The 24,420-nt window shown below is 40.6% G+C and overlaps 1 protein-coding gene and 1 pseudogene across 1 annotated transcript in view; one reads left to right on the forward strand and one right to left on the reverse strand.

Annotated features, from left to right (window-relative positions):
- GNA14 (G protein subunit alpha 14) overlaps window positions 1–24,420 on the reverse strand; it is a 194,080-nt gene that overhangs the window by 103,041 nt on the left and 66,619 nt on the right. The gene's annotated exons all lie outside the window — the stretch shown is intronic.
- Window positions 23,904–23,996, forward strand: LOC114884842 (annotated as a pseudogene).

Genomic DNA, 24,420 nt, shown 5'->3' on the forward strand with positions numbered 1-24,420 from the left:
AGTAGCACAGGTCCACTCTGCTTTCTTTCTTATCTCTTTGTGAGAACTTTCTCACTGGCTCTTCCACAAAATCAACATGCTGGTGGACGGCACCTCCACAGCCTCTGCAGATAGCAGGAGAACTGAGCCCTCACTCTGGGAGCACCATTCCCTCACTCTGGGAGCAGCAGAGAGGGGGGAGCCGTGGCTTGGAAGGCGAACTTTGGTATCAAGTGACCAAGAGATTTAATCAGATGAGACAAAGAGGGACAGGGGAGGGAACCACAGGCCAGAAGGACTTTTGCTCCTGGACCCAATGCTATTAAAATACAGAGCAGAGAATGGAGTAAAATTACAATTCCACCTCTAGATTCTGTTCCACATATAAATAAGGGAAATGCCTCTTCTCTTCCACTTAGTTTTTGCTTCACTGTTTTCATACTTGGAGGAAAGAAAACCAACGATGGGTTATAAGTACTTTAAAACTTTCGTTATCGTTAAGAGCCTACTAGTTTCAGGTTCTTATTTATCGTCATCCTACTACAAATGTGGTCTGTAATAAAATCAGGGGGTAACCTCTGAGTAAGGCACCCTGGTTGTAACAGAGATTCCTCCGAGGGCCTGGTTCGCCTTCCCTGCTTTTGTGCCCGCTGACCTCCAGGCAGGAGACCAAGCTGCCTCTCACTACGCCTCTCGTACTCCCGAGTCTCTCGCTGCAGTGCTCTGCCGGGATCCTGTGCCTCCCCCCACCGTAAATGTGAGTTACTTCCTTTTCCAGCATACATGCCCAGCAAGTGGTTAATCTGCACTTACGTGGCTTGCTACTCGGGCATGGCTGGCACACATGGATAACCTGTGCTCTATTTAAGTGAAAGCTCACCTCCGCAGGCTTCCTGTGTCCGTGGGTGGTGGGTGTGCACTCTGCAGGGCTGGGAGCTTTCCTACAGGATACTTGTTCTTGGCATTCACTTACCAGTGTTTCCCCAAATTCCATTATTTCTGTACCTACCTTGCTATTTTTATCATATCCATGTACCATCTGCATGATTATATAATATTAAAAATTTTTTATTTAAATAAGCTTCTTATGTAAGGAAACATGAATGTTATGAGTAAAAAACCAGTGTCATTTGCCATGGGTAATCAAATTAAATATTTGATTAATTAAATATTATCATAAGACTTTGGTGATATTCCAACTACAAACATCTGGTCTATCCCCCAGTGATCTGGTGTGTATTATGTGAAATGTACTCTTTTACTCTCCATCCTTAAAGGAGCTTTCCCCCTCTTTCTCTTGAGAGGCTTCTGAAATTCTACCCATGAACCTCACACACATACAACAAAACTGAGGGTTGAAACTGATATAACTAAAAAGGGGTCAGAAAAATGTCTTAGCACTAAAATTCTAAACTCTGAGATTTGAGAAAGCAGTCTGAGGTTCGAGTTTCAGCTTAAGACTCAGAAAGACTCATGGGGAGGAAAAAAAAAGTTGGTTTTTAGAAGCCAGGAGAGAACAGAGGCCAAAGCAAAAAGGCCTTTCCAAGTGATAAACCAAGCATATCTAAACAGAAAGCCAATTGTTCTAAAGTTTACCTATAATCTTTAGTCAAGACCGCCTCCCTGAGAGTCAAAGGAGGAGCTGATAAAGCTTCTCAGATGGGCAAAGCCAACTCCAATAGTCTGTGATGTTTTCTGAAACCATCTGGGAGAAGCCACTGTGTTTCAGCTCAGTTTTACAGATGATGTACGTAAACAGAACAGAAATGGGGACACAATGCTGTACGTTGGTGTAAATGACTTACGAGACCAACGGGCAGAAGAGGGTATGGACACATTCTGTTGTGACTGCAGGTTGGCTCTACGGGGCCTTATTTCTCTTGTTTCCTCGTGTCTTTGGACGAGGAACACAGAGCACATAGTAGGAGCCTAATAAATGTCTGTGCTTCGGTATTCATTGACTAAGACAACAAGGATGATCACGGTCTGGGAAAGCAATGGGAAGAGGGTTTGCCTGGCCAAGAGAGGACTCAGGACTAAGTGGACGAGTTTGTTGAGTGACAAAGCAGCCTCACACAGGAGCAGGCACACTGCCACTTGCCCTTTCCGATGAGGACACGCGGGGCCCCGGGGCCAGCCACACAGGGAGGCTCAGGTTCTGTATCAGAGTTTCCTGGTAGTGGGGTACAGGAGTTAGGAAAATGCCTTTTGGAATCTTTATGCAGGAGAGGTTCTTAGTAGCAAAGAGGGTGGCCTGGAGGAGAGTGCCTGGATTTGGGGGCACTCTGCTTGGTTCCCTATAACTCACAGCTGACCTTGGGCAGCAGCCACCCCAGGTGGCGGGAGTTTCTGCACCTGTGAGTGCTGCAATCCTGGTACTTGTTATTCTAAAGATACTGATTCATGAGAGGATCTGGCTAACATTGGGGAAAATTCCAAATGATCCCTTACTGCTACGGTGAGAATGTTTGTGTCCCCCACCCCCACCCCATAAGGCTGAGAATCTTATGCCCAAAGAGATGGCATTAGGAGGGCCTTTGGCAGGTGATTAGGTCATGAGAGTGGAGCCCTCATGAATGACATTAATACCCTTATAAAGAGAACCCAGAGAGCTCCCTTGCCCCTTCTACCATATGAGGCCACCGGGAGATGTCTGCAGTCTGGAGACCAGCTCTCATCAGAACTCAACCTTAATGACACCCAGAACTTCAACTTCCAGCCTCCAGACTGTGAGAAATACACCTCTGTTGTGTATGAGCTACCCAGTCTGTGGTATTTCATAGCAGCCTAGGTGAACTAAGACATCTACCCAAGTGCAATCCAATGGAGGGAGGGATACTCAATAAAAATGCAGGTTCCTGGGCTCCTCCTCAGTTCAACTCTGACTCACACTTGCAGGAGCCTGGCATTATGCATTTTAACCAGAGCTCCAAGGGTTTTGATGCACCCAGTCCATGGAATGGTTGGGAAGCACTTCTCCAGGCTCTCCCAAGAGGAACCTCTACTAATGTAATCTACCTGGGACTGGAATGCTCAAATTTTTACATTATGTTCAGTTTAGCCAATGGGATTTTATACCAAGTTCCAATTTCATTTCTGCATGAATAAAATATCTCTGTGGTAGCTCTGTTTTTCAATTTCCAGAGGGGAAACATTTTGAAGGTGCCATAAAGATTCACTTATTCAAATCAGTCCTCCCCAATCCCCATATCACCATCACAATCATGTCATCTTCCCCAGCCTCTGCTCTTGCAAACAGAAAAGGTGCTATTTTTCACCATAAAAGGAGAAGTGGCAATGTCCTAGGCATCATAGAACTGGAAACAACTGGACACAGAGTTCATGGCTGCTTTCTCAACAAAAGAGGTAAGTACAAGTCTTTTGAAACAAAAAGGAAAAGCTGAAAGAACTTAAGTGATGAGGCTCAATAGATAGTTTGAGATTTTTTTTTTTTAAAAAGAAGCCAACGCTAAAACAATGGAGCAGAATTCAAGATGCTGTATATTTTATAGTCTTTTTGTTTCATTAATCTACAAAATCATTTGTATTGACTCACCAAGGAAAGCAGCAATGCCAAGTATTTCCTGCCACTTTCTGTCTTTGGGCCTCATTTTGATCAAGATGGTATTTTCAAGTCCAAACTTGATTTCTGAGCAGTTCTTATATCAGGCAAAGCCAAAAGATCATGCTAACAATTTGCAATCACAAAGATTTTTTGAATAAATGTTTTTCTAATTTGAAGTATCAAACATAATGTACTTCTCATATTTGCCACAAGTGCATTTAAAAGTTCAAATGCAAGGAGACAGCAAGGCTACTTTTTACTCTAAATTAATTTGAGCTATTTACCTACACAACCAAATTTCTATAATTTGTTAGAAATGTGGTATTCGTAAAAAATTCAATACAAATATTCAGCTTAGAATTAACTGCTTTATGTCAGGAAACGGTTGTCATTAATTGACATGCATCTCTTGTATGCAGTCAACATGATCCAGAGATCTTTGTTAGCCAGACATTCTAACTGACCCTTCCACGAAGAGTTACACAGTTTTGCTTGTTCTGTGTCAATAGCTCGTCTGTATAAGTTTCCGGAAAAGTAACAAAATATACAGAATCTTAAGAAACAAATGCCTGTTAGTGACAAAACTCTATTTTGGAAAATGCTGAGGACATCAATTACTTTCCCCTAAAAATGAATAAACCACACAAAGGATAGGGAGGAACCTATTCAAATAATCTCTGTGGTTTACAACTAAAACATTAGCAATCCCATTAGAAGTAAAACTCATTTCACTTATAAGGAGGGTCAAGAGATCACTTTCTGCTCTATGACTCTAACTCATAATTGTTTTATTTTTTAAAAAGACAAATTGTAAGCATTTTCATAAATGATTTTAGAATCTTCCACAGTTCACTGCTCTTCCTGAAAATTGACATTTCCCTCATTCTTACAGAAACGTTTACCAAGAAATCATACCACCAGGGCGCTAATAAGACTTTAGCCTCTCAACCTTTGAAAGGATATGAGGAATCATATAACCCCAGAATGGTCAACACAGGGAGGAGTCTAAATTCAGAACTTGTTCCTTCACAAGTTATGATTGTCTAAAAGCTGAATTTTTGCTCATGCTGAAAAAGAATAGGAGGAAGGATAGAGCAAAGACAAAAATTACTTAAAGGAAAAGATGAAGCTCTAAAAAGATAGGATGGACTTAAAATCTTCAAACCTCAATAAGGGCAGGCAAGGAGACAAGATATCTATTTCGAAATACTAAAGCATCTTGCTGAAACATGGGGAGTATCTGACCCACCCTTCTATCCATCCTCCTCCACTCCAAAGATAAATTTAAATGAAACTAAGTTAAATTGTAGTTAAACAAAAGTAGACACTAGTGCAATTAAATGCAGGTTCAGGTTAAGAATGAAAGCACAGAGAATTCCAAAACCGTGGGACTTTCAAAGTACCATGCACTATCATCCACTTTGGATGGTTTTTCAAAAACATTGTTCTCTTGAAGTCCTTCTCACCATGCTGGCAGAATATGAAATTAGTTTTATTCAGATTTAAGTACAGTAAACCCCTCCGTCCCCATCCATGGTTTGAATTTCTGCAGTTTCAGTTACCTGTGGTCAACCGTGGTCTGGAAATATTAAATGGAAAATTCCATAAATAAATAATCCTTAAGTTTTAAATTGCACACCCTCCTGAGTAGCATAATGAAAGCTTGCACCATCTCACTCTGTCCTGCCTGGGACGTGAGTCATCCCTTTATCCAGCATATCCCACCCATTAGTCACTTAGTAGCTATGTGGTTATCAGATTGACTGTGCAGTTATCGCAGTGCTTGTGTTCAAGTCACCCTTTTTTTACTTAATAATGGCCCCAAGGCGCAGGAGTAGTGACGCTGACAATTTGGATATGCCTACGAGAAGTCATAAAGTGCTTTCTTTAAGAGAAAAGGTAAAAATTCTCAACTTAATAAGAAAAGAAAAGAAAAACATATGCTGAGGTGGCTAAGATCTATGGAAAGAATGAATCTTCTATCTGTGAAGTTGTGAAGAAGGAAAAAGAAATCCACGCTAGTTTTGCTGTTGCATCTCAAACTGCAACAAGTTATGGCCACACTGTGTGAAAAGTACTTAGTTAAGATAGAAAAGGCATTAAATTTATACAATATTTTGAGAGAGGGACCACATTCACATAACTTTTATTATAGTATATTATTTGAATTGTTCTATTTTATTATTAGTTATGTTGTTAATCTCTTACTGTGCCTAATTTATAAGTTAAACTTTATCATAGGTACGTATGTATAGAAAAAAACATAGTGCATATATACATATATATATAGAGAGAGAGAGAGTAAGAGAGAGAGAGAGAGAGAATTCAGTACTATGTGTGGTTTCAGGTAACCACTGGAGGTCTTTTATATTTATCTATTTATGCATTTATTAGGCTGCACTGGGTCTTAGTTGCGGCACGTGGGATCTTCGTTGCCACGTGTGGGATCTTTAGTTGCGGCATGCAGACTCTTAGTTGCAGCATGTGGGATCTAGTTCCTGGGCCAGGGATTGAACCCAGGCCCCCTACATTGGGAGTGCGGGGTCTTAACCACTGGACCACCAGGGAAGTCCCTCCACTGGAGGCCTTGTAATGTATCCCCCATGGATAAAGGGGGACTACTGTAGATATCCAAAAAGGTGTATGGTGTCTTTCAGCACCACTGTAATCAAAATATGTGAATTTACCCTTAAAGGTCCAGTTTAAGAACACATGGGTTAAGTAATACCAAGATATTGGCAATGTTGTATCAACCAGGTAAAACTCAGGTCCCATCATTTTTGCCTTCCTTTCTCTATCTCAGGAGCCCAGCTGGCTCCCAGGCCAACTCATCCATCTTATCGACTGTTCCACCATCGCTTTTACCATGAATGCCCCCGCATTCCCTGGTAAAAAGACTCATTCTCTTCTTCTTGGTCCTACTATATCTTTATATACCATTATTACGGCCTTGTCATGATATTTATGTCTTCCCATTAGTCTGTGATTTTCCTTAGATTAGGAACTCTCTTCTCTACCTTTGAATCCCAGCACCTTGGACAACACCTGCCCTAGAGTAGGTGCTCACTAACTGTCTGAATATTTGAAGAATTTCCTAATACCACTTTCTGTAGCATTCCTCAACTAATCACCAAAAAACCTTGGACTCTTTCCTACCATTTAATTCCCAGGGGCCTTTCCCAATGTAAATGAAATATGTTCTCCTGCTTTAATTCTTCTCTCAGTCCCCAAAACAACAAACAATTTTGTGCCAACTCAGAAACTTGAGTTCTCATCAAATGGTCTTCATTATGGCCTCACCCTCTGAAAGAAAGAAGTTTCTTTTTTGGTGTACAGCTGTGAATCAAGTAACATCACAGTCTAATTCAGGACGTGCTTGGAGTCATTCCAGCCATTATTTATTCAGCATATATTGAGTGCCTGGGCTGGGCTCTAATTCTAAGGAATGAGTCTCCACCTCAGTGGGGAAGGCCAACTCTGTCATTTCCTTTCCTCCAGCCCAAGATCCGTTTGAGCCTCAGTCTTCCCAGAACCATGAACTCCAGGATGGCTAAGACAAAAACATTTGGTCAAGAGTTTTTCAATATGTCTCTTACTGATATCCAAAAAAAATTACTTAAATATATATATATGCATATATAATTTCCAAGTGACAACCTAATGATTCATGAGTAATACTAACCTCTAGTTCCACTCATCAAGATCTCTTTGGGGGAAGATGTTTGCAAAAACAGGCTGGACCCCTCTCTCCAGGGTGGGTTAAAATGACCAGGATGACCGTATCGCTGTCTTTTTTTTTTTCTTGAAATATAGTTGGTTTACAATGTTGTGTTAATTTCTGCTGTACAGCAAAGTTATTCAGTTATACAAATATATATATATACATTCTTTTCTTCAATATTCTTTTCCATTATGGTTTATCACAGAATATTGAATATAGTTCCCTGTGCTATACAGTAGGACCTTGCTGTTTATCCATTCTATATATAATAGTTTGAGGATGACCACATCTTCTGATTGTCCAGGACCAGTCCTAGTTTATACCGGTTGTCCTGAGGTAATTATTAATAGTATCCTTTCTCATTCTCAAAAGTGTCCTGGTTTGGATAATAAAGTATATGGTCACTCTCAGTATAACTCTGCCATATTGGCGTTGTCAGAGACTTTACAGTCTCCTCTGGCATTACAACACTAATTTACTGCTAAAACATACAGCTTAAGATAAGAAAATCAATAACCAACCAGCTTTTTCTTTTCATAAACCTCCACCTTAACAACAACAAAAAACAGTTTTTCACTAAGACAACTGCGGGAGCTGCTAACATGTTTCTCACATGGGAAGGATGTACTCTTTGACTTTGCTGTAAAACCAGCTGAACAACATAACCCAAGTAGCTGCTTTGTTACAGACAGTGAGAAAATGTACGCAAAAGAGGTCATTTCAACTAAAAGAAATCTGTATATGATAGCTATTATTTGTATTAATTATATCTCCAGTGACCCACCTACGGGGGGAAAAAAAACTTTCCGCTAAAAGCCAATTTGATGTCTCTTCTAAGGCTGTAATTAAACATATAAAAGAAATTCTGTTGTTACAAGGAAAAAAAGAGGCAAATGAGCTCTCTCTTTTTCGTTCCATCAACACTGGGATGCCTTTGCTGGGATAATAACTAAGGGATAGTCCTCCAAGGTGTGGGTAAGCAAAGGAGAATGATTTGAGGATTATTTTTATTTTACCCCAATGATACAGATAAGTCCTTATAGTCTTTTCTTTGGAATGATGGAGAAAGCAGTATAGAAAAATAATTAAAGCCAAGCACTCCATTTGGGGTTGAGTATTGTTTCTTGGAGTAAAGGGACTATCCTTGTTGGAATCCGAAATTTGTAATATGCTAGAAAGCTGTTTGACCTTAGACAAATTACTTAAACTCTCTGAACCTCAGTTTCCTCATCAATTAAGTGGGCAGAATAATACTGTAATAGGCAAGAACAAATCTGATACCATATTAGATCTGTTCCTTTTCCTGTGCTTAGTCATGCTGGCTCTGCACCTTTTGTAAAAGAATGTTGCCTATAGCATGAAATATACAGGATAGCCTAGTCTCAGGGCTCTGACCTTTAAGAGTCCATTCATATGGAGATAAAAAGTTGCAGAACAGAGAATAACATTTGTCTTGTTGGAGGTTTACAGGAACATCATGACCTGACCTACGTGGACAGATGTGAGAACAAAGGATTCCAACACTAAGAAGTTTGCAACGACAAACCATATCCCTCCCTCACCTTGTCTTTAAAAACGCTTTGCTGGGACTTCCCTGGCGGTCCAATGGTGGAGGACTTCACCTTCCAATGCAGGGGGTGAGCGTTCGACCCCTGGTCAGGGAGCTAAGATCCCACGTGCCTCGTGGCCAAGGGAACAACGCATAGAGCAGAGGCAGTGTTGAGGCAAATTCAATAAAGACTTTAAAAATGGCCACATCAGAAAAAAAATTCTTTAAAAAAGTAAAATAAAATAAAAACGCTTTGCTAAAAGCCTTCGAGGAGTTTGGGGCTTTTTGGGAACGAGCCACCCGTCTCCTTGCATGGCCTGCAATAAACCTTTCTCGGCTCCAAACTGCGACGTTTTGGTTTGTTTGGGCTTACTATGCGTCGGGCACAAGATCTTACGTTCAGTAACAATACCATTCCTATCATCATTTGTTGTGAGAATTAAAATTGCTTTAATTCTAGAAAGCAGAATTCAAATATTAATTATTATGATGAGTGACAACTGTGGAAGTAGAGAGGAAGAAGGAAATGTAATGGTTTGGAAGACTGAATGCATTTGCGAGAGAAGGTTAGAAGCAGGAATGATAACCTTTGAGACCAGGAACTTGGTGGCATTTCTAATAACAAAGAGGAAGTTAGAAGTGGTGCGTGTATTTGTTTCCTAAGTTGCTGCAACAAAGTGCCACAAACTGGGCGGCTTAAAACAATAGACATTTATTCTCTCACCAGAGGCTCTGAAACAGAATCTGTTCCTTGCTTTTCTCTCCTAGCTTCTGGTGGTGGCTGACAGTCCTTGATGCTACTTGGTCTGGAGCAGCATAACTCCAGTCTGTGCCTTTGTATTCACATGGCCATCATTCTTCTGTGTGTGTGTGTGTGTACGTGTGTGTGTGTCCAAATTTAACTCACCTTATAAGGACACCAGTCAGAGTGGATTTGGGGCCCACCCTAACCCAGTAGGACCACATCTTGGCTTGATTACATCTGTAAAGACGCTACTTCCAAATAAGCTCACATTCATAGGTTCCAAATTCATCATGAATTGGGGGAGCACCCTGGTTAACCCAGTGCAGTGCCTGTTTGGGAAAGGTGATCACAGGCTCACACTCAGAGAAACTTGATATAATAATTACTGGTAGGATTTTACAGAAATGAAAAGACTAACAGGGGATTCCTCTATGTTTTCCAAACAGAGCAAACTTTTAATACTTCTAGTATGAAAGGGGAAAGGGCTCTTCTTTCTTTCCACTTGTCTTATCCAACATTTGGACTGTTTGCAGGATCCTAAAGAATTTTCTCTTTACAGCTTTTCCCCTCCCGCTTATTTTGTATGTGAAGCACCTTCCATAACTCAAGTTACTTTATTAGGTGTAACTGTGGGTGAGCAATTAAGTTTCGGCATCAGTGTGGCAACATCACTTTCATGTCATCAGCAACAACCCCAGAAGTTGAGAGTCAGGGATTGCATTCCCATTTTGTTTGGTCAGCACATTGTTCAGCTTTTTATTTTTAATTTGAACGTCTTTTGCTGGGGCACACACTCACTAGTTAAACACAAATGTGCCCACAGTCTCTCCCTAGGTCCCACTGCCTTGTATCTGGTCCAGTCACACATTTATGGTACCCGCCGGAGACCTGGAAGCACAAGGTTGCCAGCCGTGATCTCCATGATCCCTAAACCCTATGACCCTGAAACTGAGACAGGTTGGGACCTGGGACCCTTTACTGGAGTGCTGCCACCTCAACAAACGTCTCCTCTAGTAACAGAATACAAAGAAACTGTAAGGAACTAAAAATAAACATGAATGCGCAGTTGGGACAAACTATGAACAATAAGATACAAAAAAGCCAAAACCCAGCTGCCACTTCTGAGGTGCCGGGAGCAAAAGCAAGGTACTGCGCGAGATCCCCGCACACAGCACCCCCCAGGGGGTGGGCAGATCACCTAAGCCACCCCTCCTGCCCGACCCCTGGACACACCCCTACACTCACCCCATTTAAGGAACCAGTTCGCCCCGTCTCCAGGAGCGAGAAAGGGAACCTGTTACTTGTTTTCACTCCCTCAAGCGGCAGCAGGAGCCCCAATAAAGCCTTGCCTGAATTCCTCTTGTGGCCTCTTCTCAACTTCTATCGATTAAACAGTCCAAGAACCCAGGTCGGGCACAAAACCAGTCACATGACTTTACTCCATTTCACCCCAAATTCCCTTCCTTAACAGTTAGGGGCTAGCTTTTTCCCTCGTTAACCAGTTGTTTTGTAATTATTCTCAGTTCAGCTTTTATCTCCCCAAAACTCGATTAAAAACAGCTTTGTATTTTGTATCCTCCCACAACACCCAGCCTCCCAATCTGCACAGAACAGACATTCCAGCGTGTGTTGGCTAAAAACAAAAGGGCCAACAAAACAACATCCTGCAATTATTCTCATATTCCAGGGCTTGACACAGTGCCACCTTTAGAGTTGACGAAAGAGCTTCCAAACTTTAGAGGGCCTTGCTCTGGCCCTCTTTCACCTCTCCCCATCCAGCGGTGCCATGAGGCCCCAGGGCCAAGGACACATACTTGCTTTTAGTCCGTGTCCTCTCCCCAGCTGCAAGGCCGTGCTCAAGGTACTTGAGATCCTGGAAAGTGGCCCCCCACCCGCTTTCAGGGCCTACACGGGCCCTTCCCCAATCCATCCACTTGAGGGTGAGCATGACACAGGTGTGCACATCCCTAGGCCTGAAAGGTAGCCAAGAGACAGATGTGTGTGAGGCGTTGTGGACAAAGCTTGGATGTGCTGGCCTGAGTGCATGCAGAGCCCTTTGCAGTGTGCATGGGAGGTGGTAGTGACCAAGGGACACCAGCCAGGGGCTTCCATTTGTACTCCTGCTCAGGCCCTACAAATGTTAAGTGCCTCCCTGGCTTGACACACACATGGGGTCGAAGAGGTAAATATCCATGGCAAATACTCTTATTTCTCACTTTTACCCAGGATATACTCTCCCAGCCTGGATATATTTTGGTATATAGTGATATCTACCCAGTACAGAAACACCTGACTTTTAGTTATTTGCTGAAAGGATGACAGACTAAAAGAGAGAGTACTTGTTTTCACCCAGGGTTTTTAAGAACTGAAGAAAACTTCAAAAGCAGGTAAGAATGGTTCATGCTATTTCCTAAGTATGTTAAGATTCTTCTGAGTTAGCCAGTGCTTCTGGACCAGCCATATCACCCAGGATAACTGGGAGTGATGTCATGGGATCACATTTAAATCAATATCCACCCTGAAATAACCATCATCATCCAGACACGTGCATTATCATAAAATGCATTCATTAGGCACTACAGTGTGAAATCAATTTGACAATACTAATTAAAAGTGCATTTAAAGTATCTTCGAAGTAGCCATTACATCACACTTTATATATTCTCCTATAATCTAACCCATTATCTACACTTTGAAATCCAAACGGAATCTAATGGGAGACGGAAATGAGCTGGCCTTGGCAGGACTTTTACCAGAGTCAGGTTGTCCACAGAAGAAACAAGATTAGTTATAGGCTATAGTGTGCGTGTTAAAATGGTCACTTCCAAGACTTCCCTGGTGGTCCAGTGGCTAAGAATCCACCTTCTAATGCAAGGGACGCAGGTTCGATCCCTGGTCGGGGAACTAAGATCCCACATGCTGCGGGGCAACTAAGCCCACACGCCACAACTAGAGAGCCCACATGCTGCAACTACAGAGCCCACGCGCTCTGGAGCCCACCCACTACAACTACTGAGCTCGCGCGCCACAAATAGAGAGAAGCTTGTGCGCCACAAGCAGAGAGAAGCCCACGCGCCACAACAAAGAGCCCGCGAACCACAATGAAAGATCCCACATGCCGCAACCAAGACCCGATGCAGCCAAAAATAAATAAGTAAATAAATATTTTAATAAATAAATAAATAAATAGAACGGTCACTTCCATACTCACTCTCATACACTGAAAATTTAGTTACATTAGGTCTCAAGATCAGACGTGAGACTTTCTCTTACTGGTACAATATTGTGGGCCTAATTCCTGCTTTAAATCCTCTATGAAATTGAAAACTCAGTTCTCATTTTCCTGATGGAAACAGTGAATATTCCAAGCAGTCTGCTTAGTTTTCCCCTGCCCCTACCCCCATTTGAACATATATGGATGAATGTTTTTCCATGATGGAATGAAGAGGAAAAATTTCAACCTCTGGCAGATTAGCTAAGACTTTTCATTATACTTTATGCAGAACTTCTGTGCCTGCAAATCAGCAACCACCCAAATCAAGAGTCCTTGGCTCATGTTTTTGCACAGTTTGATGTACATCCTCTAGCTATGCTTTTCCTCCTCTCCCTCCTCATTCTTTTTCAAATTCTGAATCTTCTTGGGTTTCTGGAGGATACGATTTTCATTCATCTACTAAGCTTTTACAATCCAAATTCTGTCCTGCAGATAAGCAGGGCCTTTAACTTTCTTTAACCTGATTGTGACATCTGGTCAGCCACCAGCTGGCATAAACTCACCTTCTGTCCACCTCAGCCTGCCCTCTTCCTCCATGAAGTACAACTGTGGCAGACATAAGACTAGTCAAGAGATTAGTTCAATTGGGATCTCCTCAGACATATACTCATGCTCACCCATTCACCCTTCCAAGTGACCCCAAATCATCAGGCTATCAGATTCTGAAGCTGTTTCCAAACTGAAGCTGCAGCTCTCTATCATGGGACCCTCCCCTGCTCCTAAAGCCTGGTCGATTCCAGCCCCACAGGAGGAAATATAGTAAAAAAAAAAAATGCATGAAAAGGATTATTCTCCTATCAGATCCAAGCAGCATCTTTAGGAAACAAGAAAGAGTAAAAAAAAAAAAAAAAAAAGGGGGGGGGTTGGTGGCATTTTCTTTGTTTTTCTTAAAAGACAATCATTTTCATCTTCTTGGCATATATGGTAGAAAATATGCACAGTGACTTTAGAATGACAATATTTGCAATACAGCCTTAATACAAAGAAACTGAAGCATTCAGCTATTCCCAAAAAGCTCTAATATAAAACAGAAAGAATCTATAATATCCAGATTCTAGGGGATTATTTATTTATGTGTTTGCTTTTTTTGGTTTATTTTTATGGGGAGTTAGTGGTAGAAAATGAAGGAACTGTGGAGGCTTTGAGAGACTGAGAGATGAGCAAATCTGAGAAAAAAGATTTAGAAATGAAAATAATATGAGAAAAGATGCTCTGAGCATTTTTAGATTCGTAAAACCTTGGGTTTTGGCACAAAACAGAATTTGTTGATGAACCTTCCTAACTAGTGTTGAAAACTGACACTGTTCTTAGTCTTATACTCTGAGGTATGATACAAGTTACATTAATTGGTAAATTAGGTTATCTTTTTTGTTATGACATATTAGTTATAATAATTACTTTCTGCTCCTTTAAGAATTCCAAGATCACCTCACAAAGGATGATTACTCTCTGATACAATAAAGGAAACAAATGAAGACCCAATTCACCCAGCAAGTGGGCAGGAGCAATCTCTTCCACAATGATCTACCACTGTAGCCCTACTTAGCCTTGATACATCAGAGAAACTAATTTAAAAACCATTATTATTTTACCTTAGTTTTTTTTTTTTTTTTTAATGCCTCAGACATTTTGGGTGCTTGTAACCAAATAAAATTAGTCTGGTTAACACTACCATGCCTATAACAATGAGAGTCTAATTTATTTTCCACCTAGCATCAAGCAATGAAAACTTTGCCAGACCATGAAAATGAAATACTGTAATGCAGGCTAACAGGAGAAAAGCAAAAGTAACTCAACCATACATAAAGGTTGTTGTCTGCTGTATCATTATGAAAATCCAGATGAGGACCAATTCCCATTTACTTAGTGATGATGTGACCTTCTGGAAAAACACGTCCCAAGAGAAAAGTCCTATCAAGATTCCAAACTAGCTTTATGGAAGCTAACAATCCTCATACATCACTCAGAGGAGCTTCATAAATATTCATCATTGATGAAATGGTAAAATCCCAATTAGTAGTCTTGCTCTTATTTCCCCTCCTCCAACCTAACTCTTGGATATGGCAAAGCTCCTTACTTTGTACCTCTAAGACTATGCAAGAGACAGAGACAGGGAGAGGGGGAGGCTAGGACTGTCTATGGAAGAACTGTGTGTCCCAGGCACTGCTCCTACCATTTTCATAAACGGCATTTCAGTAAACAGTGTTGGGACTAGATCTTAACCATAAGGGAAAAAATCAGATCTGTATGGCACATCAAAATCAATCCCAGACGAATGCAAGATTTATATACAAAAAATTTAAATAATCAATATATGTCAAGAAAGTAAAGGTGAAAATTTGTCCAATATTGCATAGGGGAAATTCAGATTTAAAAATTATAAACAAAATGTAAAATACACCATTAAAAAAACATGAAAAAACAAAGGCTTTGCTAGGCAAAAACTGTTCTAACATAATAAAGAATTTATATTCTTCATTGAAAGAGCTATTGCAAATCAATTTTTAAAAGACAACATCAATAGAAGAGAAAACATGGAAAGTACAAAAAGGCAACTCATAAAAAGAAAATACAAGTAGGCATATGAAAAATGTTTCGCCTCACTATAATGAAAGAGTACAAATGAAAACCATGAGGTGCCGTATTTTGTCTATTAGAGGGGCAAATTTGAAAAAACTCCAGTGTTAGTGGGAATATAAGAAAACAGACCCCCTACTCCAATTTATTCCTGCAGCACCTGTGCAGCAATACAAAGCAACACGACAGCTTGGATCAACTTCAAAATGTGTCATGTCATCCAGAAATTCCAATTCTAGGATTTCAGAAGAAATTGTTGGACAAGTAGCCAAATATAAATATAATGGACAGTGATCACAGCATTAAACACAATAGCAAAAAAAACCACAATTAAATGTGCAGTGGTAGGTGACGAAATCAATGAGTTATGGTGACTATACAATGGAAATATTATATAGCTAAGAAAATCAATGTAGATAGATACTTACTGACATGAAATGATGTTTCTAGTACAGTGAATGAAAAAGGAACGCATAAAACTGGAGGGAGTACAGTAAAGGTGAAGAGGGCTCCCCAGTGCTCAAATTCGAGGTCGGCCACTCACCTGCTGCCTAACCTTGAACCTCAATGACTGACTGTGGAAAATGGGAATGACAATAGTACGTGCACTTAAACCAGTGCTTAGCCCACAGCAAAACACTCAATGAGTGTCAGTGTTACTTTAAGGTGAAAGTGATCTGGATTATTCTTATGCTTGCATACACACACACACATGCATATACTTGTAAGTCAGAATTATCGTCACCAAATGTTAATCACTGGGTAGTACAGATATACTGTTTGTCTTTATTACTTATTCATAAAAGTAAACAAAATTCTATCCACGTTTGGTTATGAGCATCCATGTCTATCAGTTGTCAAACGTTAAACCTAAGAGTTTTTGCTAAAAAAAATTTTAAGTTTTAGTATCAGTTTTACTGTCATGAAGAGCAGGGACCCAGTCTGTTCTGTTTCCTCTCTGTTCTCAACGTGAGGGCTTCATATCCTGTAGGCTATTCTAATATTAAAGTTAACGATTTATATGAATTTTAAACTGATACTATTAATGCATCACTGAAAAAACTTCAGACCCCCAAGATAACTGTGGCGAAACGTTCTCTGACAAGACTTCTGGCTGAAAGGTCTATGTTTATAAAATGAAGAACTGAGCTGCATTATATTTTTTTCCTAAATTTTCAGAAAAAAATGGAAGAATCCTGCTCTAAATTGTTCGCAGACATGGAGCTTATTACCCTGTGCTGGAAGCCAAACTGGGATCTCATTTCGACTGTGACAAAGATAAAATCTTACAGCTAAATTACATGTTTCTGTGGCTGATTTTTCTTTTTTAAAATGCAAATGTAAAAGTTAATACCTTTTTTAATCCAACTAACTAGCAAAAATTAAAGTGAGATAATAAAATGTTGATGAATGTCTGGGGAAGTTGAAATTTTCATGCATGGCTGTTGGTAACAATAAATTAGTACAGATGCTTTGGAGAGACTTTGGCAGTATTTTTTTTTAACTTATTTATTTATTTATTTTTGGCTGTGTTGGGTCTTCGTTGCTGCCTGCGGGCTTTCTCTTAGTTGCGGCAAGCAGGGGCTACTCTTCATTGTGGCATGTGGGCTTCTTATTGTGGTGGCTTCTCTTGTTGTGCAGCACAGGCTCTAGGTGCGTAGGCTTCAGTAGTTGTGGCATGCGGGCTCAGTAGTTGTGGCTCATGGGCTCTGGAGCGCAGGCTCAGTAGTCGTGGCACATAGGCTTAGTTGCTCCATGGCATGTGAGATCTTCCCAGACCAGGGATCGAACCTATGTCCCCTGCATTGGAAGGCGGATTCTTAACCACTGCTCCACCAGGGAAGTCCCAGCAGTATTTTTTAAAATAAAAGTATACATATTCTAGATTGGTACTATATGATACTCTGCAATTATTTAATTTCTTAGGCATGATCACTGTATTGTGGTTAATAAGAGAATGACCTTGTTATTAGAAGATCTGTGGCGGAATATTTAGGAGTGAAGTCTAAAACTTCAAAGATTCAGTTAAAAAAAAAAACTTAAACACATATACATACATGTGTGTGTATACTGGGTTGGCCAAAAAGTTTGTTCGGTTTTTCCCGTAAGATGGTACTACTAGCACTTCGTTGTCTTTAACTTCATTGGAAAGAATTTTGTTAGACTGTATTGTGACAGCTGTCATATCAGCGTGCATTTTAAAAGAACTTATCAAAATTGGTGAATGTTTGTAGCCATTTTAATACTGAAAATGGAAGGAAACAAAGCAACATTTTCAGCATATTATGCTTTATTAGTTCAAGAAAGGTAAAAATGCAACTGAAATGCAAAAAAAGATTAGTGCAGTGTATGGAGAAGGTATCGTGACTGATCAAACGTGTCAAAAGTAGTTTGCAAAGTTTCATGCTGGAAATTTCTTGCTGGACGATGCTCCACGGTCAGGTGAAGTTGACAGTGATCAAATCCAGACATAAATTGAGAACAATCAATGTTATACCACGTGGGAGATAGCCAACATACTCAAAATATCCAAATCAAACACTGAAAATCATTTGCACCACTTGGTTATGTTAATCGCTTTGATGTTTGGGTTCCACATAAGTTAAGCGAAAAAAACCTCTTGACCGTGTTTCTGCATGCAATTCTCTATTTAAACGTAATGAAAACGTTCTGTTTTTAAAACAAATTGTGACGGGCGATGAAAAGTGGATATTTTACAGTAATGTGGAACAGAAGAGATCGTGGGACAAGCGGAATGAACCAACACCAGCCATACCAAAGGCCGGTCTTCATCCAAAGAAGGTGATGCTGTGTATATGGTGGGATTGGAAGGGAGTTCTCTATTACGAGCTCCTTCCGGAAAACCCAACAATTAATTCCAACAAGTACTGCTCCCAATTAAACCAAATGAATGTAGCACTCGACGAAAAGTGTCCAGAATTAGTCAAGAGAAAACGCATAATTTTCCATCAGGATAACGCAAGACCACATGTTTCTACCAGGCAAAAAAACTGTTACGGCTTGGCTGGGAAGTTCTGATTCATCCTCTGTATTCACCAGACACACTGACCTTCGGATTTCTATTTATTTCGGTCTTTACACAATTCTCTTAATGGAAAAAATTTCAATTCCCTGGAAGGCTGTAAAAGGCACCTGGAACAGTTTTTTGCTCAAAAAGATAAAAAGTTTTAGGAAGATGGAATTATGAACCCAAGGTAACAGTATTAGGAGGTGGGGCCTTTAGGATGTGCTTAGGTCATAAGGGTTCTACCCTCACAGGATTAGTGTCCTTATAAAAGAGACTCCAGAGAGTTAGATTTCCCCCTTCTGCCACGTGAGGACACAGTGAAAAGATGTAGTCTACGAACCGGGAAGGAGGCCTTCACCAGACGCAGAATTTGCTGGCACCTTGACCTTGGACTTCCCAGCCTCCAGAACGGTGAAAAGTTTATGTTGTTCATAAGCCACCCAGACTGCGGTATCCTGTTATAGCAGCCTAAATGGACTGGTGTTGGGGGCAGGGGGGTGCGGGAGATAAGAAAGCAAATATAGTAAAATTAAATAATTGGATATTTTAGGTTTAAAAAAAAGCACGTGATGATTGTATGCTCTTTTAACTTTCCTACAGGTTTGAAAATTTTCAAAACAAAAGAGTTGGAGAAAAAAGTATCATATCTTCACGTGCACAAGGCAACATGCAGCACTATTGTTTGTTAATGTGAAGAAGTGAAAACTGCCCCCATGTCCAAAGAAATGTGTATTTGTTGGATGAAATGTTTCATAGCAATGAAAAGGAGTGCTTTTCATTCTACTCTAATGGGATCTAGTGTAGAGTCATAGATGGATCTTTTCTTTTTTTTTTTCAAGTCTCTAAGTGCAGGCAACCCTCTTTTATTTTTTTTAATAACTTTTTTTAACATCTTTATTGGAATATAATTGATTTACAATGGTGTGTTAGTTTCTGCTTTATAACAAAGTGAATCAGCTATACATATACATATATCCCCATATCTCCTCTCTCTTGCGTCTCCCTCCCACCCTCCCTATCCCACCCCTCTAGGTGGTCACAAAGCACCGAGCTGATCTCCCTGTGCTATGTGGCTGCTTCCCACTAGCTATCTATTTTACATGTGGTAGTGTATATATGTCCATGCCACTCTCTCACTTCGTCCCAGCTTACCCTTCCCCCTCCCCATGTCCTCAAGTCCATTCTCTATGTCTGCGTCTTTATTCCTGTCCTGCCCCTAGGTTCTTCAGAACCTTTTTTTTTTTTTTTTAGATTCCATATATATGTGTTAGCATACGGTATTTGTTTTTCTCTTTCTGACTTACTTCACTCTGTATGACAGTCTCTAGGTCCATCCACCTCACTACAAATAACTCAATTTCGTTTCTTTTTATGGCTGAGTAATATTCCATTGTATATATGTGCCACGTCTTCTTTATCCATTCATCTGTCGATGGACACTTAGGTTGCTTCCATGTCCTGGCTATTGTAAATAGAGCTGCAATGAACATTTTGGTACCTGACTCTTTTTGAATTATGGTTTTCTCAGGATATATGCCCAGTAGTGGGATTGCTGGGTCGTATGGTAGTTCTATTTTTAGTTTCTTAAGGAATCTCCATACTGTTCTCCATAGTGGCTGTACCAATTCACATTCCCACCAACAGTGCAAGAGGGTTCCCTTTTCTCCACACCCTCTCACATAGATGGATCTTATAAAGCAGTGCCAAGTGAAAGATAAATACATAAATCAAAGGAGGTTGCCAAATGAGTCTTACATACCATTTACTTCAACATTCATTTTTAAGTATACACAAAATGTGCTACATCACAGCTACATAGCTATGAAATATATGGAGAATGGCTTCAAAGAATCCATGGTGGCTACATCCAGATGGATGTTAATGGGAAGGGGGGTAATCATGAGGGAAAAGGAGGGGCCATGACAGAGCTTAAAGATGACACTGATGAAAGCAATCCAATTCTGAGCACTACATCTGGGGAAGGTTTTATTTTTATTTTCTTAACCTAATGGATCAATGTTTTAGAAAGGAAGAGAATGCACTCATCATAAAACTAGATTGTTCCAGGCCACCACCAAAACATCACAACGCGTCTGCATTTGTGTCAGCAAATCCCAGAGAACCAGCCTTCCGCCTTCTTGCAGCCCAGGCTGGTCACCACCGTGTGCGCTGAGTTCCCCACCTTCTCGCTCCTAACCAGTCCCAGGTTTCTCAAATCAGAAGCTTGGGTGGAAATTGCCTCCTAAGTAACTAATATGCTACACACACATTCCACAGGTCTCTTTTCTTTTTCATTATGGGAATCAAGCAAGGTCTTCAAGGCCATGACCCTTTAACAGCCCTTCATTTTGACATGGGTTACAGCCAATGTAGAAATAAACCAACGGGATAGGGATGCCCCTTCCCCACAGCCCCTGCCCTGTGTCTGAGGAGGCATGCAATACATGCATATACTGAAGAAATGAACGAATGAAGAAGTGAATGAGAAAGAAAGGAGAAGGGAGAGAGAAAAAAAGGATGATAGAAGCAGAAAAAGAAGCAACCGACTCAGTGGGACTATGTGAGCTGAGAGAACCAGCCACAACTCCCAGACTTATAGCCGAGAGTATAATAATTCTGGCCCACTGGGAACATAACCAGAGTCCGATGTGTATCAGTAAAATCACAGGGAAGGCAGAGAAGACCACCTTGGTCTTCCCAGTGTTTTCATGGACCAGGGCCAAGTACAGGCATTCTGCTGCGCACTCTCACTCCATAATGACTCAAACAATGTTTCATTAAGAACAAGATATTGGTTAGCAGGGAATATGAATGGCCCACATTAGGGAACCCTTCTGGGGATGAAACCGTCTTTTCAATGACCAAAAATATGATGGAAAAACAAGAGCAGGCCTGGAATAAATGATACAAATAAATGGTACAAAGAAGTCAGCCAAGTTTAAAACTGTTCTTCCTCCAGTGGCACGAGAGGTGCAGTGGTTAACAGATAATTATTTCATAGGAGAAAACGGCACCACAGAAAGGCAGGCTACCTTTCATTTTCATCACTCAACTAGACAATCCCCAATCAAGAATGAAGAGGGAAAAGGACATGTTCTCCAAAAACCCAGGGTATCATTTGCACAATATTTTTACATTAGCAATTAATAATCACATATTTGAGGGGGGAATCAGAGGGACCTTAGGGATTATTCTACCCAACCCCCTCATTTTGCCAATGAGCTCAGAAAGCTAAATGCCTTCCCTGACGCCTTATAATGATTTAGAACCGCAACATAGGACTCCGACTCCAAGTCTCATAGTTTCCACGTGGCACCACATCATTCCTCCTTTATAATTCTTCAGCCTCTGAAATCTAAGTTTCCCAGTCTCTGAGGCTTCTGTTAGGAAACTAATTTTTTTTTATTATTCTTAATAAAATTAAGAGTATTTCAACCTAGATTGTATAGTTCATAATATGGAAGTGTTATTAATACTCTCAGGTGTGGTCATGGTGTTTTGTTTTTGTAGAAGAATGTTCTTAATTAAGGAGCAGTAGAGATGCCATGCCATGATGTCTGCAACTAACTTTCAAATGGTTCAGCAAAACAGAATAGATAGATGTAGACAGGTAGATAGATAAATATAACAAAATGTTTAAAATTATTGAATTTAGATAGACGAGGAGGGGAGTTCATTATACCATGGCTTTGATGTTTTTATTTTTTTAAATGTTGAATAAAAATGAGGAAATGTAGATATGTTTTCAAAACTCATTATTTTAAAGCATTTCCAGTTTTAAGTAATAGACTTCGACTCTGTGCCCAGCTGCTCAGATACCTCATGTGACACAGCTAACCAGGCCTTCCAGGGGAGGGGGTTTATGGGGTTCCCAGATAGTATGTCTAAACCTAATTACAGCAAAATCATGTCTAGAAAGTGTGTGTAGGGAGTGGTAGAAACCAGGTGAGGTTGTCCACTCAGCGTAGATGAGGAGACCTTGGACCCAGGTGTCCCTGCTTGCTGCTCCTCCCATAAAAGGCTGGGGTGGGGATGGAGACTGGGGCCTGCCTTCTATAGAAAGACAGAAGAAGCCTACAAAAAACAGAATTCAGACACTCACTACCTTTGTTTTCCTCTGTATTCTAAAGCAACCCCGTGTTGTATCTCCCCTAGGAAGTACCGTTAGTGAAAATGGAAACCGTCCCCCGAGCGTCTGAGCAGGTGGACCTGAATATCTGGGTTTTGTCCGGTGCTGCCTGCCTTTGTTCTTTCTCTTATCTTTGAGCCTGATTTAAAGTCTGTTGCTCTCACCACTTTCACGTGAACCAGAAGAAATACTGTCTCTTGGGATTCTTGGCTATGACTCCACAAATTCCTCTGAGCCTCAACTCGTATTGCTCCAGAGAGCTGCCTCAGCCAGAATGATAATTCTCAAATGTTTAGTCTTCCCTCCCAAAGCTTTCACAAATACAAACTTAGATCAGAATTTTTTCAGAGCTTTTACACAAAGATTTAAACAAGCTTCACAAGTGTCACTCTGTACCCATTATAATATTGACATTGTTCCCTCTAGGCCTCTAAAGGCACCTCCATGCAGGGCTGACAGTAAGGATGGCGTGTGGTTAAGCTGATCACACCTGGTCTCATCCATCCCTCTCTGTTGGGTCAAAATACCTTCCCAGACTAGTTGAACAAACTTATTTACTGCGATACAGAAATCCCTCTGTAGAGGCCAGAGATAAGAAATCTTTTAAAGGGGGGGAAGGGTGAGGGTGAATCAGAAAAAACACTGTAACATGCCAAGCAAGTGATACCAATATTTCACAGTTTAACAAAATGTTCACCCATCAACAGAGGAAGGGATAAACAAAATGTGGTATCTACATACAATGGAATATCATTCAGCCTTAAAAAGGAAGGCAATTTTGATACATGCTGCAACACAGATGAACCTTAAAAACATTATGCCAAGTGAAATAGGTCAAACACAAAAGGGAAAATATTATATGATTCCACTTATACAAGGTACCTAGCTAGAATAGCAAATTCATAGAAACAGAATGTAGAATAAAGGTTTCTAGGAGCTGGGTTAAGAGGAATGGAGAGTTATTGTTTAATGGGTACAGACTTTCTCTTTGGGATGATGAAAAAGTTCTGTAAATGGATAGTGGTGATGGTTGCCCAATATTGTAAATGTACTTAATGACTGAGTTATACATCTTAAAATGGTGTACTAAATTTTTTTTTTTGCGGTATGCGGGCCTCTCACTGTTGTGGCCTCTCCCATTGCGGAGCACAGGCTCTGGACGCAGACGCCCAGCAGCCATGGCTCACGGGCCCAGCCGCTCCACGGCATGTGGGATCTTCCCGGACCGGGTCACGAACCCGTGTCCCCTGCATCGGCAGGCGGACTCTCAACCACTGCGCCACCAGGAAAGCCTGTAAATTTTGTTATATATATTTTATCACAATAAAAAATGGTGGTGCTCACTTCTGCAGCACATCTACTAAAATTGGAACAATACGGGGAAGATTAGCAGGATGACACTCAAATTCGTGAAGTATTCCATATTTTTCTAAAAATATTGAATCACTATGATGTACAGCTGAAACTAATAATATTGTAAATCAACTACATTTCAATTTTTAAAAATATGTTTTATAATAAGTGTTTCCTAACACTTAAGTCAATACTTAGCACAAAACTCAGGAAACAAATAGGATCTTGAGATCCAAGAGTGTGAATGGCTTTGTGCTAGGGTCCTCAAGATACACCATCCTTTCTCTCAAGGACACTGTGTGAGTAGGCAAGGCATATAACAACACATCATTTAAATACATTTAGAAAGTAGTGTGTGATTAAGTGCCACATTGAATGCAACAGATAAGTGCTACGGAAAGTCTAGGGAGAAAGGAAGTGTAGAGTCTGAATAGTCCTAACAAGGACGGAGCACCTAAAGTGAGTAAGGGATGAGGGCTAGGAGCAAGGAAGCTACTTGA

Source organism: Monodon monoceros, unplaced genomic scaffold, assembly GCF_005190385.1.
Source record: "Monodon monoceros isolate NGI ecotype Baffin Bay Population unplaced genomic scaffold, NGI_Narwhal_1 Super_Scaffold_5, whole genome shotgun sequence".
Lineage (NCBI taxonomy): Eukaryota > Metazoa > Chordata > Mammalia > Artiodactyla > Monodontidae > Monodon > Monodon monoceros.